This window comes from Cervus canadensis, chromosome 2, assembly GCF_019320065.1.
Source record: "Cervus canadensis isolate Bull #8, Minnesota chromosome 2, ASM1932006v1, whole genome shotgun sequence".
In the NCBI taxonomy this organism is placed as follows: Eukaryota; Metazoa; Chordata; class Mammalia; order Artiodactyla; family Cervidae; genus Cervus; species Cervus canadensis.
In genome coordinates this window covers 7,491,639-7,511,815 of record NC_057387.1, presented here as the reverse complement: position 1 = coordinate 7,511,815, position 20,177 = coordinate 7,491,639, and the positions used below count along the sequence as shown (strand labels likewise).

At 41.3% G+C, this 20,177-nt stretch overlaps 1 non-coding gene across 1 annotated transcript; it reads right to left on the bottom strand.

Moving 5' to 3' along the window:
• Nucleotides 1–2,567: 2,567 nt before the first annotated feature.
• TRNAV-CAC lies at nucleotides 2,568–2,640 on the bottom strand. Its single transcript has one exon. It is a non-coding gene; the product is annotated as a tRNA-Val (tRNA).
• Nucleotides 2,641–20,177: the final 17,537 nt, after the last annotated feature.

Sequence of the window (20,177 nt, the reverse complement as noted above, 5' to 3'; positions counted from 1 at the left end):
GTCCACAGGATTCTCCATGCGAGAATACTGGAGTGGGTTGCCATGTCCTTCTCCAGGGGATCTTCCCAACCCAGGGATGGAAACTTCATCTTTTGTGTCTCCTACATTACAGGCAGATTTTTTACCCATTTATATCAAAGCAGCTGTACAATATCTTATAATTATATACTATAATTATATATTATATAATCATATACTATAGTCAATTATCTGTGGTATATGTAAATAAACTATATTAATAAATAAAATTTAAATTAAAAATATCAGTCCATCCTAAAGGAAATCACTGGAATATTCATTGGAAGGACTGATGCTGAAGCTGAAGCTTTTATACTTTGGCCACCTGATGAGAAGAACTGACTCATTGGAAAAGACCCTGATGCTGGGAAAGATGGAAGGCAGGAGAAGGGGATGACAGAGGAGGAGATGGTTGGATGGCATCACCGACTCGATGGACATGAGTTTGAGCAAGCTCTGGGAATTGGTGATGGCCAGGGGAGCCAGGTGTGCTGCATTCCATGGGGTCACAAAGAGTAAGACACAACTGAGCGATTGAACTGAAATATTTAAACATTAATATTTTAATACTTAAACTTTATTTTTTATGAAGGTTCCACGAAGATCAAAGTGTTTAGGGCCAGTGAAAGTCATAATGAAAGCCCTGCCACAGTTAAGGTGAACATATTCATTGTTCCCCCTTCCTAATTTTCCCTTTCTAATACGTATTGCCTGCCATTCTCTTTCCTCTTATCAAGCAATTACTGATCTGCTTTCTGTCATTACAGTTTTCATTTTCTACAATTTTCTGTAAATGAAATCATACAACACTTTTTTGATTGAACTTTTCACCCAGCATAAGAGTAATAATAATAATTTTTCCTGAGTAGCATTCCATTTTCTGGTTGTAATCATAATTTATCTTTACTTGTTGAGTGACATTTGTATTGTTTCCAGCTTTGGGCTGTTATAAATAAAGTTACTATGAATATTCATATACAAATCAATGCACATACACTTAATTTTCTCTTGTAAATACCTGGGATTAGAATGGCTGAATCATATCATTGTAGTTGAACTTTCCAAGAAATTGTTAACTGTTTTCCTAGGTGGATGTGACATTTTACATTCCCCTCAGCAGTGTATGAGTGTTCCAGTCCCTTCACATTCTGGACATCTGGTATCAAATACACTGTTATATATGTGTAGTGATTTGTTGTTTTGTTTAGCTGCTAAGCCATGTCTGACTCTTTGTGACCCCATGGACAGCAGCACGCCAGGCATCCCTGTCCTTCCCATCCTTTGCTCAGGTTCATGTCCATTGAGTCCGTGATGCCATCCAACCATCTCATCCTCTGCTGGCTTCTTTTCCTCTTGCCTTCAATCTTTCCCAGCATTGGGGTCTTTTCCAATGAGTCAGCTCTTCGAATCAGGCAGCCAAAATATTGAAGTTTCAGCTTCAGCAATAGTCCTTCCAATGAATATTCAGGGTTGATTTCCTTTAGGACTGACTGGTTTGATCTCCTTGCTGTCCAAAGGACTCTCAAGAGTCTTCTCCAGCACCACAATTTGAAGGCATCAGTTCTTCCATGCTCAGCCTTCTTTATGGTACAACTCTCATATCCATACATGACTACCAGAAAAATTATAACTTTTACTATACAGACTTTTGTTGGAAAAGTGATGTTCTGCCTTTTTATATGCTGTCTAGCTAGGTTTGTCATAGCTTTCCTTCCAAGAAGCAAGTGATGTGTAGTGATATCTCATTGTATTTTAAATTTGCATTTCCCTAATGATTAATGATGTGGAATATGTTTAGATATGATTATTTGCTATCCGTCTATCTTTGAAGAAGTGTCTGTTCAAACTGCCCAATGGGGGTGGGAGGAATGTGTGTGAAAATAACTTTTAATTAAAACAAAATATATATTGTTTTCCCCTGATTTAGAACCATGGACCTTAGGGCTTTAGGATTCCCTGTGGGAAAAGACTCAGAGGAGGGAAGGAGGAAGAATCTCCATGATTGGGAACTTTAGTATTGAATGTATGGGAACAGCTTAAAATGAAAATAGAAATAGGAAGGGTGGGTCTGGTAGGGGTGAGAGAGCAGAGTGATTTGTGACACTGGCTCTGCAACTACGGTCTGTTCATTCCTCTGGACTGCAGGGAAAACATACCTGCTGTCAGCTTAAAGCAAGATAATGTCAGGCATAAAGTTGGGTTTTAATACAGGTTGCAAATTCTCTGCAGGAGACAGCCCCTTGCTGTCCCAGCTGAAGTGTCTGCAGCCTGAGCAGAGTTTGAATAAGGGAAGGACTTGAATTTTAGGACACCGCCCTGAGTCAGAACTTGGTCCTGGGGATCCGGATCGGGTCTATGACTTCATCTGAGTGGCCAAAATTGTTTTAGATTTATAGTGTCAGGAAAGATAACGAAAAACCGCTGGGGCCAACGTCTGCGAAGGTGCCTGCTGAACTAGTCTCAGGGTTCTGGCAGGGATGAGTAACAACCGCTGAGTCGGTCAGGGATTAACCAGCGGGGGTTTAAAAAAAAAAAAAAAAAGATTATTTTGTTTCCGCCCGGTTTCGAACCGGGGACCTTTCGCGTGTGAGGCGAACGTGATAACCACTACACTACGGAAACTCCGTGAGGATGGTGTCTCAAAAACTCACCTTGAGAGACATCGGCTTGTCACTGTATCCCTGGCTAGGAGGAAAGCATGGGGCGCATCGAGCCCTGCTTGACCCAAGCGCCTGGAGGTGGCCTGCAAGGCCCTGATGCGCGCCCTGCGTCATGGCCGCAGCCCCAGAGGAACCCCATCGTGCCTTATCTGAAACTTCAGACGCAAGTGCAGTTCCAGCCAGTGTTGTTGCTGTTGAAAGCCGGAGTCTGCGGGCCAAAGTTCCAGACGTCCTCAAATGCTTGTCGGGCAATTTTCCCGATCCTGGTGGTCCCGGAGGAACGATGGCGGGGAACCGGCCCGCCCTGGGGTCAGGTCACTCGCCGGCCCTTAGCTCACGTCCCCTGCTCCGAGACTGGAGAAAAAATGGTGCAGTAACTACAGTTAGGAAGAGACTTGGGTGACAGATTCGATCAAGATAAGGAAAACCAGCTCATACGTGAAACAAATATGCACCTTAACGTTTGCCCAGTGCTTACTTGTGAAGGCAGTTGCAGCGGGAAAACTCAGTTCTCTGCTTCCCACGTCTTTCTTCTCTTTACTGCTCGCACCAGGACTGCACTTGTGGTTACCAGGCGGGAGGTTTTCCCCACACCAGGCAAATCTGTGCCTGACACCAGCTAGGTGTCCTACAATTTAACTCAGTTTTGACACTAACTACTTGGAGATAGAGTCAGGTCCACAGGTTAAAGGCCCAGTCCTTCCTTACAAAAATGCCCCCACTTCCCTCAGATGTCAGTCTCAAGCCCAAGTTATTACCTGCACTTCTTTTTAAAATTGAAGTTTAGTCTATTTGCAATATTGTGTTAGTTTCAGGTGTATAGCAAAGTAGTTCTACATGTGACTCTACATTTATATGTATATATTAATTTTTTCCAATTCTTTTCCATTATAGTTCATTACGAGATATTACATATAGTACCTATGCTATATAGGTAAATCTTAGTCGTTTATTTTATATACAGTAGTATGCATATGTTAATCTGACACTCCCAATATATCCTTTTCTCTTTGGTAGCCATTAGTTTGTTTTCTATATCTGTAAGTTTGTTTCTGTTTTGTAAATAAGTTCATTTGTACTGTTTTTTTAGATTCCACATACAAGTGATATCATATGATATTTGTCTTTGACTTACTTTGCTTAGTATGATAATCTCTAGGTCTATTCATGTTGCTGCAAATGATGTTACTTCATTCTTTCATGGCTGAGTAATATTTCATAGTATATATACACCACATCTTAAGTCAGTCATCTGTCAGTGGACATGGGTTGTTTCCAATAGTCCCAAATGTCTTGACAGTTGTGCTGCTATGAACATGGAGGTGCGTGCATCTTTTCAAATTAGAGCTTTCATTTTTTTCCCAGTACATGCTTAGGAATGAGATTGCTGCATCATATGGTAACTCTATTATTAGTGATTTAAAGAAACTCCGTACTGTTTTCATAGTGGCTGCGCCAATTTACATTCCCACCAACAGTGCAGAAGGGTGGGTTGCCGTTTCTCCACACCTCTAGCATTTATTACTTATAAACTTTTTGATGGTGGCCATTCTGACTTGTGTGGGGTGATATCTCCTATTTTTATTTGCACTTCTCTAATAATTAGTGATGCTGAGCATCTTTTCATGTACCTATTGGCCATCTGTATGTTTTCTTTGGAGAAATATCTATTTAGGTCTTCTGCCCATTTATTGATTGGGTTGTTTGTTTGTTTTTTGTTGTTGTTATTGAGTTGTATGAGTTGTTTGTATATTTTGGAAATTAAGCCCTTATTGGTTGTATCATTTGCATGTATTTACTCCCAGTCTGTAGGTTCTTTTCATTTTATTTATGGTCTCCTTTGCTGTGCAAATGTTTATAAGTTTGAGTAGGTCCCATTTGTTTATTTTTGCTTTTATTTCATTGCTTTGGGATTCTGACCTAAGGAAATATTGCTTGATTCATGGCAGAGAATGTTTTGCTGTGTTCTTTTCTAGGAGTTTTGTGGTGTCATGCCTTCTGACCTGCTATAGATTATAGATTGGGAGTTCCAATGATCCCTTCATCAGATTGCATTAATTTGCTAGAGCGGCTCACAGAACTCTTACTTGCATCAACTGCATCAATGAATTAAAGAATATGATACAGAATACAGATGGACAACCAGATACAGAAATACATGAGGCAAGATCTGGGAGGCTCTCTAGTGCAGAAACTTCTGTCCCTGGAGAGTTAATGTGCATCCTCCTCTTGGTGTTCCTGCTTCCAATCTGGAAGCTTTCTAGACCTCATGCTTTTGGGATTTTATGGAGGCTTCCCTTTCTGATGGATGGAGCTGAAAATTCCAAGTTTTTACTCATGGCTTGGTCTTTCTTGTGACCAGCCACAAATCTAGTAGTCATGCAGGAGCCCATTCAGTGTCACTTCCGTAGAACAGAAGATTCTCCTAGTGCTCTTATCACTTAGGAAATTAATAGGGTTTTAGGAATTCTGTGCCTGGAGTCAGGGACAGAGACCAATATATGTATTTTCTCTTTTCTCACAGCCCACCAGCCCTGGTCTCTGGCCACTGACCCCTTCCATCAAAATGATACACAAGTTCAAAAGTACAAGTTCACATTACTGGAATCCAAAGTAGTCATTAAAAATCATTCCTGTTCATCATCGTATTGTATGAGACTGTCTCCTGGGGCAAGACCACTCAGGTTTGCAGGCTTTCATTCCATCTTGTCAAGTTTCAAAAGCAGGCATGCTCTCAGCCAACATATGGCTTCACCCTTTCAGGCATCTTACATAATTGAGCTGAGGCAATATCATGTCTTGCTCTGAGCCTCTTTCAAGGTGTTGATGTAATACTGGAATTTTTCCTTATTACATAATTCATTTATTCATTACTTTACTGTTAACTGCTATTATTCCTCCTTCTCTCTGTTTATGCCCAAACTCCTTTACCTGTGGAAGGGACATTAGACTGTGCCAGTCTGTGCTGCCGGCAGCAGTACTGGTCTAGCGTGTACCTCCCCATCAGTCCACTTCTGTACAGATGAGGTAAGTTTACATAGTGCAGAACTAGTGGGCTGTCTTAACCACCAAGCGATCTAACTGCCTTCACTGTTAGCCCCAATTTTGTCAGTGGGTTGAAGGCACATCCTGCCCCAATAGGCTCTTAGTAATTATGACATAAAGATCAGAAACACAGTTGTACTTTTTAGTTAGGATTATGCCTATTTTCAGCTCTAGCTGTAGCCCTGGTCCTGTGACCACTGCATCAGTAAGGGAGACAAAAAAACTGAGGAGATGTGGGGAAGAAAGAATGACTAGCATCCTTCCACACCCCAGTCCCCGAGATCCACCAGTAAAACAGAAATACATCGAGCAGGGAGACTCCTTTAGTTCCTCTTATTTTGAGTGTAAGCACCCTCTGACTCTCATTTCAGTTCCGTTCAGTTGCTCAGTCGTGTCCGACTCTTTGCGACCCCAGGGACTGCAGCACGCCGGGCCTCCCTGTCCATCACCAGCTCCCTGAGCTTGTTCAAACTCATGGCCATCGAGTCAGTGATGCCATCCAACCATCTCATCCTCTGTCGTCCCCTTCTCCTCCTGCCTTCAAACTTTCCCAGCATCAGGGTCTTTTCCAATGAGTCAGTTCTTAGCGTCAGTTGGCCAAAGTATTGGAGTTTCAGCTTCAGCATCAGTCCTTCCAATGAATATTTAGGACTGATTTCCTTTAGGATTGACTGGTTTGATCTCCTTGCAGTCCAAGGAACTCTCAAGAGCCTTCTCCAACACCATAGTTCGAAAGCCTCAATTCTTCAGTTCTCAGATTTCTTTATGGTCCAACTCTTACATCCATACATGACTCCTGGAAAAACCATAACTTTGACTAGATGGTCCTTTGTTGGCAAAGTAATCTCTGGTTTTTAATATGCTGTCTAGGTTGGTCATAGCTTTTCTCCCAAGGAGCAAGCATCTTTTAATTTCACGGTAGCAGTCACCATCTGCAGTGATTTTGGAGCCCAAGAAAATAAAGTCTCTCACTGTTTCCATTGTTTTCCCATCTATTTGCCATGAAATGATGGGACTGGATGCTATGATCTTAGTTTTTTGAGTGTTGAGTTTTAAGACAACTTTTTCACTCTTTCACTTTCATCATGAGGCTCCTTAGTTCTTCGCTTTCTGCCATAAGGCTGGTGTCATCTACATATCTGAAGTTGTTAATATTTTTCCTGGCAATCTTGATTCCAGCTTGTGCTTCATCCAGCTCGGCATTTTGCATGATATACTCTGCATATAAGTTAAATAAGCAGGGTGACAATATACAGCCTTGACATACTCCTTTCCCAATTTGGAACCAGTCTGTTGTTCCATTCTAACTGTTGCTTCTTGACCTGCATACAGATTTCTCAGGAGGCAGGTAAGGTGGTCTAGTATTTCCATCTCTTGAAGAATTTTTCACAGTTTGTTGTGATCCACACAGTCGAAGGCTTTAGTATAGTCAATGAAGCAGAAGTTTTTCTGGAATTCTGTTGCTTTCTGTACGGTCCAAGGGATGTTGGCAATTTGACCTCTGGTTCCTCTGCCTTTTCTAAATCCAGCTTGAACACCTGAAATTTCTCGGTTCATGTACTGTTGAAGACTCGCTTGGAGAATTTTGAGCATTACTTTGCTACCGTGTGAGATGAGTGCAATTGTGTGGTAGTTTGAACATTCTTTGGCATTGCCCTTCTTTGCGGTTGGAAGGAAAACTGATCTTTTCCAGTCCTGTGGCCACTGCTGAGTTTTCCAAATTTGCTGGCATGTTGAGTGCAGCACTTTCAAAGTATCATCTTTTAGGATTTGAAATAGCTCAACTGGAATTCCATCCCCTCCACTAGCTTTGTTCGTAGTGATGCTTCCTAAGGCCCACTTGACTTTGCACTCCAGGATGTCTGGCTCTAGGTGACTGATCACACCATCGTGGTTATCTGGGTCCTGAAGATCTTCTTTGCATAGTTCTTCCATATATTCTTGCCACCTCTTCTAAATATCTTCTGCTCTGTTAGGTCCATATTGTTTCTGTCTTTTATTGTGCCCATCTTTGCATGAAATGTTCCCTTGGTATCTCAGATTTTCTTGAAGAGATCTCTAGTTTTTCTCATTCTATTGATTCTATTTAGCATGTCTAATTAACATTGCTTGAAGGGTGGATGTACATGGTTCCTGTTTTACAATATTAGATAGGGAAAATATTCCCCAGTCAGATCCAGTGTCCATCCCCATAATACAATCAGGTAGAAAATACATAACCACTTCACATAAAACCTGTTCAAACATACCAATTCTCCTGGCAACTAGTACTGTAATTCCATAAACATTTACACTCCTACCTGTAGCCTCCACTAGGAGTTCATCAACAGATTTTGATTTTTCAGTACTAGGTAAGGGAAGTGTTCCCCAGCCAGACATAATATCCATTTCCAGGAAATAGTCACATAAAGGAGATGCAGCTTTGCATGAATCTTGTTTGGACAGTCCCACTTTTATACTCTTACTGCTCACATGTTCAATCCCTGAGTCAGGAGGATCCCCTGGAGGAGGGCACGGCAACCCACTCCAGTGCTCTTGCCTGGAGAATCCCATGGACAGGGATCGGGTCCCATAGATTCAGACACAACTGAGGCAATTTAGCATGCAATCTAACTGAAGATGTCATGGTTTCACCAATAGGTTTTGGCACCATAGTGCATGAGGAATCCAATATCACCTCAATGTGTGTCTGGGCCTTATAACACCATCTGTGATTGTTCAATAGTGAACTGTGGGTCCTGTCTCAATGTAAATGAAAATGAAAAGCAATGAAAATGCTTCTGCTCAGCAGCATTCAAAACCAAAGACATAGCCCCTAAAATAGCCATTCTCAGCATCCATTTTAATAAAGGCGCTTCAGGAAGCTGATGCTGCTATGAGACAACCCCTTCACACTATACTCCCTGGTTTCAGTAGTTTGTTGGTTTCCCCCTCCCCCCACATTGACTACCTTCTTGCTAACCAGAGGCCTTAGCGGTACTTTATATTGTCCTGGCATAATTTTTCCGACTGTGGGCAGCTTTGAGGTTAGTGGCTGAAGTTCACACCAACCCAAGTCTGAGCTTGGATGAACATCAAGTTCTGACCCAGCACTTTCTTTATTTTAGCTATTACAGATAACAATGACCAAGAGATTATATGTTTAGTGTGCTTTTTATTATTATGCATTTCCTTGCTTATTAAATGAGTCAGCTCTTCAGGAGTCAGATTTATTTCCATCTCTAAATTCCATTAGTAGAGACTTGAAGTTCAACACCTTGGGTGACCAGGTAGCCATCCAGGGGTCAAAGGTTCATCAGACACGACCCTCTTATCCTTTCTCTTCCCAAACCACATGTTTCCATGAGCCAGGGTGGTTCTAGCAAATCCCACTTCACTGACACCAACTATAATTTGGAAAAACCTCAGTTTTTCCCTTCCTATGTTTTTCTTTCCTGTGAGTCTCCTTTATTACTCACACAACACCTCATCCTGTCACCAAATATGTGGAGGTTTTTCTCCATACTAATTCTCAGTCTTGACACCAGCTGGATGTCCCACAGTTTAACTCACTTCAGGCACTACATAGTGTCAAACAGACAATTGCTTGGTGTAGGGGAAAAATCCCCACACATTTGGTGACCAGAGTAATGTGCTGTGTAAGAAGTAAAGGAGACTCATAGGAAACAGAACATACAGTGGGGAAACACTGGAATTTTCCCTACGTGGAAGAAGGAGAACTAAAGTTTTCCCTTTTTAGCATTTTCATGCTCTCTCACATTTAATGAGAGAGAGTTTTCATAACACTGCTATGAAGGAAGGGAGGCAGGAGAGATATGGGTCCCAGGCTAAACAGTTTCTCTGCTGTAGACAGATACTCCAAAATAGCAGGAGAGAGGAGCTGGGCCTTGCCCAGATAAGAGATGAAAGACCACATATTCCTCATTCTTGAAGTCAGAGAACCTCCCCAACTATACATGTGCAGGAAGGCTCCTTGGAGGTTCAAAAAGGGAGGGTAGCCCCTCCATAGTCAGTGATGGATGCCTGTCACCCACAGGCCTCTTCACTGGGACTCATCTTGGCTAAGGGATGTGCACGCACACACAGGAGGACCCTGTCATATACCAGGTACGGATTCAGATCCAGGCAAAACAAGATGATTGGCCAGTAGAAACGGGAAGAAACGCCCCATAAAAGTGGCTCAAACTACCGCAAGGGTGTGACTTTCTCCGAGTCCGCCCATGTGTCTATCCACACGTACTATACGTGTTTTTCTCCTAATAAACACTTCACTTGTTTCATTACTTTCTGACTCTTGTGGGAATTCATTTCTACACAGCTGATGGGCCAGGGCCTTGTCACTGGCCACAGGTCCCTGGCGGTCTAGTGGCTAGGATTCAGTACTCTCACTGACAAGGCCTGACTTCAATCTCTGGCTGGGAACCAAAACTCTGCTTCAAGCTACTGCAGGCCAAGGCCACCTGAGATAAGATGTGTTAAAGATGTTTTAAAGCATGTAGAGATGAAGAGAGCGAGCTAAGCAAATTTGCCTTAAGATGGAAGAGTCAGTTAATACCAAAAATATCAAAAAGAGTGCACGAGCCTGACAGTCTCAGGCTGTATCTAGTCTTACCAGACCTATACCTTATCTGAGGAGGCAGGAAAGAGTGGAGACCTAAAGACTATAGACACTGGAGTGACAATATGCCTGGAGGGGATCAAGAGACCTCTGTGGATGGTAGGTAGAACCCCAAAATACTTTGTGTAAAATGATCACTGAGGTCAAATGACCCCATCTTCTCCATGGGATCAGGGGTGAAATTATCTGAGGAGGTAACGGGGAGAGACAGTTTGGGGATCCCAAACTGAGAAGTTAAGAGAAAGGTGAGAAGTTAAGACAGTTTGGGGATCCCAAACTGAGAAGTTAAGAGAAAGGTGAGAATATTACCAAAAGAGCAGTGGAGACTTACTTGTGGTTGGATGATACATGTTTCAGGGGGACTAGAATGGCACCATGTTGGCTGGCTACTCCAGGAGCTCTGATCTGGCAAGAGCCTAGAGGAGAAAGTAGGTATGGGATAAATAAGCAAAGGATAAGGAGGTTTAAGAAGCTATGAACAGCACTGTGAGGGCACCAGGGGAGTAGATGTTTGTGGGCTGAGAATGTGTTAAGTGTGAAAAGACACCGGAAATGGCTAATGGACTGAATTCTCAGTGGAGAGTCAGAAGTCTATTGATGAAGTCACATTAACAGAAAATGCATAAATTGGCTTACCTGTCCTCAAAATGCCACCATCAGCAGCTTGGATTATAGGCTCCCTTGTCCACTTCTAGCAGGAAAAGTGTTTATTTCTCACAAAACTCATTACTGAACAGTAATTGTACTATAGATAAAGAGGATGGGATGTGCTTCTTAGTTTGAGCCAATCAGGGCTACGCCTGAAGTTATAGGTAGGATTAATCCTACTTAGACTCTATGGCTGACAAATTCAAGGTTTTGTGAAGTATGCCAAAGGAGATGGGAATGCTGAGGTGGCAACCCTCAAACGTTCTTACAGAGGATAAGATGACAAAAAATAACAAAAATTGGGAGTGGGGGGAGGACGGCATATACTTTTAGCAACTGGAGTAGATGTTTGGAGACTTTGTACTCTAAAGGAGTTTTCCTCTGAGTCGTTTCCACTCTGTGAGGTCAGCTGAGACCTAGGACAGCCCAGAACACAAGGACCCTCCCTTCACATCCCCACAGACCACTGTCAGTGTGGGCTAGTCTCTGATTCTCCTCTCCCGACCAGGAACAGGAACCGAAGAGCCTGTGCTAGTACCTTTCCCCAGGATCGGGCTCTGAGGAGGCAGAGCTTTCACACCTCTGACCTCCAGGGTCAGTGGGTCTCTGGGAGAGTTGCCTGGAGTTCACCCTCATCACACCTTATCTGGCTCAGGAGACTCACTCTTCATCTACTCATCACTATTTCTCACCCAGGTTTTCCCCTAAAGCAACTCCCTGGGGGGAGGAGGCAGAGCTTTCACACCTCTGACCTCCAGGGTCAGTGGGTCTCTGGGAGAGTTGCCTGGAGTTCACCCTCATCACACCTTATCTGGCTCAGGAGACTCACTCTTCATCTACTCATCACTATTTCTCACCCAGGTTTTCCCCTAAAGCAACTCCCTGGGGGCAGCTATTTCCCCGAGTACACAGCGACACTGCCCTGTTAATCACTTTCTGGGCGGAGGTGGTGGCAGTCCTCCGACAGGAAACTGAGGTTCCCTTTCTGGGTTGAACAACAAAACTTTCTTGGCTCTGAGAAGTCAGGTCACTCCCCCCGCATCTCACCCCTGCCCCACCCCACCCCACTTCCTTTTAAAACTTGACTCTGTCCCTGACTCTTTGCTGTCCCATTGCTTAATGTCTTCCATCACACCCTCCTCCTCAGGGACTCTAATACTTATGTAATGTAAGACTTGGCAGCAAGGGACAATGGGCAAGGACTTCTTTGTGGTGTGAACACTGGTGGTGGTGAGAAGGAGGCAAATATTCTAGAACTAGTTTTCAATAAAGGAGGCACAGTCTCCGGGAAGAAAATTACACATTAAATTTGCAATCTGGAGAGGAAGTAGAGTTTTGAAATGAACTTTAATGGCTTCCAGATTTCACTCTCATAACCCTGATGCTAGACAGTTTCTCAAGGAGGCACAGTTGTTTTGATTAACTGCATAGAAAATGAAGCAGAGACAATAAAATATTAGACTAAGGGAATTCAACAAGGTTGTTGGCTACAAAATGAACACACAAAAATTGATATCATCTACCACATCAGCAATAATCACCTGGGAAACTTAAGAGGACATAACCTATTACTCACAATAAAATAAAAGCCTAAAGTACCTACGACAAACCATAGAACAAATTCACATAATCTTTGTATGGAGAAATATTTAAAATTACTGAAGGACAAGAGGAGAACTATTAAATGAAGTTATCTACATTAGTCACAAATGAAGTAATTTGATAGTATAAAGATGACAGTTTTTCCCAAATCCTCCTATAAAATCCATACAGCATCGATATACCAACAGGGTGGCTTTATAACTGACAACTGATTTTTAAATTTACACGAGTACATAAATCTGTGGATAATTAAGGGAATTGAAAAAGGAGAGTGAGTAGAGACTCACTATTTGATATCAAAAGATAATAGAAAGTTATAGTAATAAAATAGTATTATCCTATCATTGGTATAGGATGGAAATAGCAGTATAAATTAATGAGTTGCTTAGTAGATAATCTTGGGCAAAGTGATTTACTGTATATTGTAAAAATAAATTTGGATTGTAATTCACACAATTACACATTTCCAATAGACTAAATATCAAAAAGTGAAAGATTAAACTATAGGCCTAGTAGGAAAACATGCAGAACAATGCTTTTGCTACCTTGGGGTGTGAAAGAAAGCTGCTTCAGTGTTGTCCGACTCTGTGAGACCCAATGAGCTGCAGCCCACCAGGCTCCTCTGACTGTGGGATTCTTCAGGCAAGAACACTGGAGTGGGTTGACATGCTCTCCTCCAGGGGATTTTCCTGGCCCAGGGATCGAACCTGCATGTCTTACATTTCCTGCATTGCACAGGGGAGTTCTTTACCACTAGAGCCAACTGGAAAACATATAGTATTTTAATGTAAATATAATATATAAGCCATATGTAATAAACTGTAAATGTAATACTTTAAAAAGTTATCAGAGGACTATGAAGCAAAGAGGACTAGATGAACTAAAATTATAGAGAGAAATAGCCTCAGGTAAGCTGAGATGATTAGTTGTTCTCTTCCCTCTGAGAATTTTGAGTCTGGGACCAAGGTGAGAATTAGGTATCATCTAGGCAGAGTATTAAGAAGCAAAGGCAGCACTTTAGATATCACTTTAGATAGCCAAAGCTATGTTCTTTCCAGTAGTCATGTACATATGTGAGAGTTGGACCATAAAGAAGGTAGAGAGCCAAAGAATTGATGCTTTTGAACTGTGGTACTGGAGAAGACTCTTGAGAGTCCCTTAGACAGCAAGGAGATCAAACCAATTAATCCTAAAGAAAATCAATCCTGAATACTCATTAGAAGGTCTGATGCTGAACCTGAAGCTCCAATACATCAGCCACCTGATGTGAAGAGCCAACTTATTGGAAAAAACCCTGATGCTGAGAAAGATTGAAGTCAGAAGGAGAAAAGGGCGACAGTCTGTCCATGAACTTGGGCAAATTCTGGGAGATTGGTGAGGGACAGGGAGGCCTGGTGTGCTGCAGGCCATGGGGTTGCAAAGAGTCAGACATGACTGAACAATAACAACAAAGGCAGAGGAACCCTACTAAAGCAAAGAAAAACTGGTGGAACTTTTGATGGCCATACTGGTTTGTTGATAGATAAAACTCAATGGAACATCAAACAAATGGCTATTTCCCCCCACACAACATTTGTTGAAAACTGGGTTAGCATGGGAAGCTGAGTGCTGAGATGAAAAGGCAGAGTGAGATCTCCTGCAATGTCTCAGTGCTTGGGAGACAGACTGCCAGAGAGAGTGGCCTTCAGTAAGTACATATATATATCAGATTTCACTCTTGAGATCATTGATATCAGAGTTGGACTAAATCTCCTATCCATCAGTGCAGTTCAGTTCAGTCGCTCAGTCAAGTCCGACTCTTTGCGACCCCATGAACCACAGGACGTCAGGCCTCCCTGTCCTTCACCAACTCCCAGAGTTTACCCAAACTCATGCCCATTGATGCCGGGGTCCAGCCCCAGCAGGATCCAGGGGAACCCTCAGGATGAACGGCGTCGGTGAGAGAAGACACAGTGAGATAAAGCTCGGGGGCTAAGTCTGAAGTTGATTTTTGCACCGCCCCTTTATACCCTCTACAACATCTTTTAGGGGGGAAGTGCATATTGCTTACACAAGAGTCAGCCCAAAACATTACAGCAACTTGACCTTCAACAGAAACAGGATGTCATCCACATACTTCTCCTTTACAAGAGTCTTTTTTATCATTTGGCCTTCAGGCCTGTTAACATTTTATGGCTTGCTCCAGGTATGACTTAAGCAGCCTCAGTAGCTGACGTTGTTTCTCTTGTGGTTAGTCTATTTTCTTTTCTATAGGCGTCATCTCTATGGGAACTAGATAGGATTACATTTTTACGGAACAGAAATGTGAAGGATTGCAAAAAACAGCAGATATAGCACAAAACAGGCTCTTAGTCTAAAAGTTAACTACCTGCATGAAGTCACCAGCTAATCTCTATCTAAAGTATTTTCTATTAGGCACATTTTGTGGCTTTAACACAATACCCTTTGTCTAGCACCTCCAGCTATGTTGTTTACCGCGAAGCAATAACTAATCTTATTTAATACAGGGGAGGTTTCTGCTATTTTTGACTATTTGACTATTTTATTTATGGAGTTTTTTCACCCCGTGGAAGGACCTATGCTTAGTGGTTTCTTTTGTTAGTGTACTGTGCTTAGGATGTTTAGAACAATCATGAGCATTTTTTGCAACAGGAGCACACATTTGTCAAACAAGCCAGAATGCCAGCAAAAGGGTTTGAATTGAAGCATTTCCTTCATCCCTGGCCCCTTCATAGGGTACCAGCATCCAGGAGATTTATTAATTAGGGTTTTAAGTTGGTCTTTATTCAGTGAAAGAGGAGCAGGAAAGCTCTTGGCAGGCAACACAAGAATCTGCAGCAGGGCGAACAAGAACAACAGCAACGAGAGGGGGGAGGATACAGGGTGCAGAAGCGGCCGGGGTCAACCTGGAGGGTCCCTTGTGTCCTGAATGGCCTTGCATGTCTTCTCCTCATGACCTCGTCATGGGTGGGATCTCTCATAATGGCTCCCGGCACATTGAGTCGGTGATGCCATCCAACCATCTCATCCTCTGTCATTCCCTTCTCTTCCTGCCCTCAATCTTTACCAGCACCAGGGTCTTTTCAAATGAGTCAGCTCTTCGCATCAGGTGGTCAAAATACTGGAGTTTCAGCTTCAACATCAGTCCTTCCAATGAATACCCAGGACCGATATCCTTTAGGATGGACTGGTTGGATCTTCTTGTAGTCCAAGGGACTCTCAAGAGTCTTCTCCAACACCACAGTTCAAAAGCATCAATTCTTCGGCGCTCAGCTTTCTTTATAGTCCAACTCTCACATCCGTACATGACCACTGGAAAAACCATAGCCTTGACCAGACGGAACTTTGTTGACAAAGTCTTGTCTCTGCTTTTTAATATGCTGTCTAGGTTGGTCATAACTCTCCTTCCAAGGAGTAAGCGTCTTTTAATTTCATGGCTGCAATCACCATCTGCAGTGATTTTGGAGCACCCCAAAATAAAGTGAGCCACTGTTTCCACTGCTTCCCCATCTATTTGCCATGAAGTGATGGGACTGGATGCCATGATCTTAGTTTTCTGAATATTGAGCTTTAAGCCAACCTTTTTACTCTCCTCTTTCACTTTCATCAAGAGGCTCTTTAGTTCTTCTTCACTTTCTGCCATAAGGGTGGTGTCATTTGCATATCTGAGGTTATTGATATTTCTCCCAGCAATCTTGATTCCAGCTTGTGCTTCTTCCAGCCTAGCATTTCTCATGATGTATTCTGCATGTAAGTTAAATAAGCAGGGTGACAATATACAGCCTTGACGTAGTCCTTTTCCTATTTGGAACCAGTCTGTTGTTCCATGTCCAGTTCTAACTGTTGCTTCTTGATCTGCTTACAGATTTCTCAGGAAGCAGGTCAGGTGGTCTGGTATTCCCATCTTTCAGAATTTTCCACAGTTTATTGTGATCCACACAGTCAAAGGCTTTGGCATAGTCAATAAAGCAGAAATAGATGTTTTCCTGGAACTCTCTTGCTTTTTCAATGATCCAGGGGATGTACCTATCCATGACTGACCCAGATTAATTCACAATTGGATGAAAGTGATCAACTCTTATCCTCTCTGCCTGACAGGAAAAAATAAAAGGGAAAAAAGCCCTTTGGAAGAAAACATCTACTTCAGTCTCTATAGTTATTTTATTCAATGTCCACCATGCAATAAAAATTAGGAGACATGAAAAAAAAGAAAATGTGACCATTAATCAGGGGAAAAAGCAAACAGTAGAAGCAGAAACAAAGGTAAGCCAGTTGCTTAAAGTTATAGATGAGAACTTTAAAATAACTATGGTTATTATTTAAAGAGAATACAGAGAAACATGAAAAATAGATGAGAAGATGGAGCATTTCAGTAGAGATGTAAGAATCCACGCAGAGATGCAGATAGATTCTAGAGCTGAACTCTCCGGATGGCTCTGACATCAAACTGTACACAACAGAAGATGGGGTTAGTGAACTCAGACAGGTCAATAGCAAATACCCAAACTGAAGCACACACATATGCAAAACATGGGGGAAAAGAGACTATACCAGAAACACTGCATTTTGTTCCAGTAGGAGAGAAGAAAGATAATGGACAGAAGTGATTTTGAAGAGATAGTGACTGAGAACTTTCCAAAACTGATGAATGACTCTATTTCCAGACTCAAGGAATTCAGCAAATCCCAAGCAGGACAAATACAAAGAAAACCACATCTTGATTTTTTCTTTAGTTAAATTACTAAGTTTCTGAAAAATCAAAGTTCAATTACTAAAATTACAAGTTAAACATAAAAATCATAAAAATAGATAAGAAAAAAAAAAAGATGTTACTTTTAAAAGAGTACCATATTGAGAGAGTTAATTCTTAGGTAGGTTGATAAGGAGTATGAATCCCTCAAGGAGGAGAAAAGGACAAGCATTTTTTTTTTTTTCATTGCTTTGTCTTAGTCACATAAGACTTTTTTTTCTTCAAGCCCAGAGCTAAAGATTACAGAACAAAACAACTCATCTTGCTCAGGTATGTTTTTCCTTATAAGCTCTGTACTAATGATTATATAACAACAATGTATCTTGCTGGAGGACATGTTTCTCCTTCTTAACAAGAACCTTCTGACTAATCTTGTTATATTAAGATGTATGTTGTGGAAGTGGGTCTTGTAAGATCTATTGTTAGTTCTAATCTTGTTGGGGCTTCCCTGGTGGCTCAGAGGTTAAAAGCTTCTGCTTCCAATGCAGGAGACCTGGGTTCGATCCCTGGGTCCGGAAAATCCCCTGGAGAAGGAAATGGCAACCCACTCCAGTATTCTTGCCTGGAGAATCCCACGGATGGAGGAGCCTGGTAGACCCCAGTCCATGGGCTCACAAAGAGTCGGACATGACTGAGCGACTTCACTGTCTATCTAATCTTGTTAGTTTAAGATGTATGTTGTGGGAGTGGGTCTGGTAAAAGTATATAAAAGGCCTTGATAAGACTATCAAGGGGGGCACTCTCTGGCCCCCTCCTGATGTCTGTGTCAGAAGCTGTCTCTGCCCTTTTTCACTGTCATAAAACTTCTGCCACACAAAAGCTCTGAGTGATCAAGCCTGGTCCTTGGTCCCAAAGCTAAATCTTCTTCAGAGATCACGATTCTGACACTGTTCATTGTTAGCTATCAGTATGAATGATGTCTGGTTTTCCAACAGAAACCATGGAAGACATGTAATAGCATGTTTAAAATGCTGAAAAATAGAGGAAACACCTACCATCTGACAATTACATGATCAGTGAAAACATTCTTAATATGAAAGCAAAATAAAGACATTTTCAGACAAAACAAAAGCTATACATTTCTAGCTGACTAAGAGGAGTTTTTTGGATGAAGGAAAATGTCTCCACATAGAAACAGGTATGTATAAGGAAAAAAATGAAAACTGGCAAACTGGTGCATTTAAATATGAAATAACATTGCCTATTTTAAGTGACAATGATAACCATGTTTTGTGGTCGTTATAACCTATGATGAAGTAAAATATGTGACAAAAATAACACAAATGGCAGGAAGGTAAGTAGAACTGAACTATTAAAAGATTCCTGTGTAGTTCATAAAGTAGTAGTAAATATACTAATTTAAGCTAAAAGAAACCAAGGATGCCTATTATAATGTCTAGGATAACCACTAAAAGAATACTCCAAAAAGCAATAACTACAAAGTTAATAGAGGAGATAAAATTGAATAACAAAACATACAATTAACATAAGAGAAGCCAGGAAAGAATGATAAGGAAATAAATAACATATGGAGCAAGTAGAAAACGAAAGATAAACTTAACTGTATGAGTAACCACAATAAATGTAGATAAGACTGTATACTCCAGTTAGAAAGCAAAAGTTGTCAGACTGGATCAATAAACAAACCTAAGACTCAACTATGTGCTCTTTACAATACACAAAATACACTTCTGGTATTAAGACACAGATTGGTTGAAAGCAAAAGGACAGAAAATGATATACCATGCAGACATTAACTGAAAAAAGCCTGGTGTGCCAGTATCATCTAAAACTGGGGAAAATACCCACATATCCATTGTTAGGAGACTGGATTTTAAAAATGTGACATATAATGGAATACTCATAGCAACAAAATGACTATATACTGATATCCTCAACAATATGATTGTTTTTAATAATCATTATGTGAGTGACAGAAGCTATACACAAAAGAGAACTTACCCTGTGCTTTCATGTATATGAAGTTTCAAGAACTGTGATAAATATCAGAATCGTGTCTCCCTCTGGTGGGGAGTACAGATTGAGAAGGAGCAGGAGAGAACCACCTAGAATGCTGGAAATATTCTGTATCTTAACTTGAGTGGTGATTGCACAGGTGTATGAATACATAAAAACTCACTAAGCTGTAAGCTTAATATTAGTGCACCTTAAATCTCAATAAGAAGGAAAAATGAGCAAAATGAAATTCCTTAAAAATTACAAATTCATACTTCTTTTCACTTAGCAATTCTTCCATGAATTTATTCTCTGGATATAGCTGCACATTTTCAAAATGATACTTGTACAGGTTGTTCAAGTAGCATAATAGTAACAGATTGGAAACAACCCAAATGTTCATTCATAGAGTATTGGCGAAATAAATTATAAACATCTACATGGTAGAATACTATGCAGCTGCAAAAAGGAATGAAGAAGATTATTTAAATTAATACGGCAGGTGTAGAAAAAAAGATGTATACTAGAGTATCATTTGTATAAAAGGGGAGTATAGACATTAGGTAAACAGACGTGTTTAGGCTGTTCCTCGTTGATGCTCATTATCCCTCACTTCTTTTCATGGCACCTGACTCCTCATGTGTGAAGCCACAAAATCTTCAATGCGTGCATCCATGACCCTCTATGGCACTGTGTGGGAAAGTCTGAGCAGGTAGAAGCCTCTCTGCAAGAGTGGAATGTTTGAAACAATTGTATCAGATACTGGTACAGGATCTATTATAAACTTTTCTTAACAGGCAGACTTTATTCAAGCCATTTGAAAGGTTGATTAACCTTAGTATGTATATGAATGACTTAAGATTTGTCTTTCATCTGCAAC